Here is a 1,129-nt window from a genome sequence, read left to right as displayed (position 1 = left end):
ACCACGAAGCCTCTTGGATTCTCTGGAGACCCTTGAGCAGACTGTTCACTGTGACAGATGCCATCTGCGACTGAACTCTGACCCTGGAGTGCGATTCTTTGAAAGAGGCCTACTCTGTTGGCGTGGGGCCAGCAGGCCACGTGGGCCTCGTATGCGTGTGCTGCGTGAGCGGTGCAGCAGAAACACTGTGTCCTCTGTGTAGCTGCGTTGGCGCACAGGCTGCTGCACACAGCAAGCCTGCTTAAGTACAGGAAGCCTTTGCAAATTGGGTCACTCAGCCATTCCAGAATGCCCCTTGTTTACACTATAAACAAACATGAGCTTTGTGTCCATCTGTCACCATTTCTGTTCATACAGTGGATGATGATAAACCAATAATTAATTTTACTTTCTCCTTCTGTATTAACGTGACCCTGTAGTACAAAGCGCATGCTCATTTTGCAAAGATACGTTGACAAGGCAGACTCAAAACTCATTAAGTTCTATAAAGATCTATTTGACAGATCTGGAGTTATCACATGTTATGAATCATTGATGGTCTGATGTTACAGGTCTTAAGTTAAAATACCTTACATAACATTTATTCATTTTAGTGGTGACTTACAACAAATACTGCGTTTTCTTTAGATGACACCTTTTCATCCAAGGTGAGTTACAGTGCTAGGTAGAACTGTAGTAACTGAAATGTTATTTACATTTTTTTTTTTTTTAGCAAATGCTTTTCTCCAAAGAAACTTCCACTGAACTCTATGTAGTGTTACCAGCCCACACACCTTATTTACCAAGGTGACTGCTAGATGCACTACTTGCACTGGGTCACTCATCCATACATCAGTGGAACACACGCACTCTCTCTGTCACTCACACACTATGGGTGAACCTGAACAGTATAGCTTTGGACTGTGGGAGGAAACCAGAGCACCCAGAGGAAACCCACACAGACACGGGGAGAACATGCAAACTCCGCACAGACTGAGTGGGGATTGAACCCACATCCTCTCGCACCACCCAGGTGCTGTGAGACAGCAGTGCTACTCACTGTGTCACTGTGCCACCCAAATGTAAATGTAACCCAAATGTCAATGCACTGTACTCAGGAAGCGGGTGTCTGTCAGGATAATTTCCGCTC

Source organism: Scleropages formosus, chromosome 23 (assembly GCF_900964775.1).
Source record: "Scleropages formosus chromosome 23, fSclFor1.1, whole genome shotgun sequence".
NCBI classification, from domain to species: Eukaryota; Metazoa; Chordata; class Actinopteri; order Osteoglossiformes; family Osteoglossidae; genus Scleropages; species Scleropages formosus.
Note: the sequence above shows the minus strand (reverse complement) of the source record.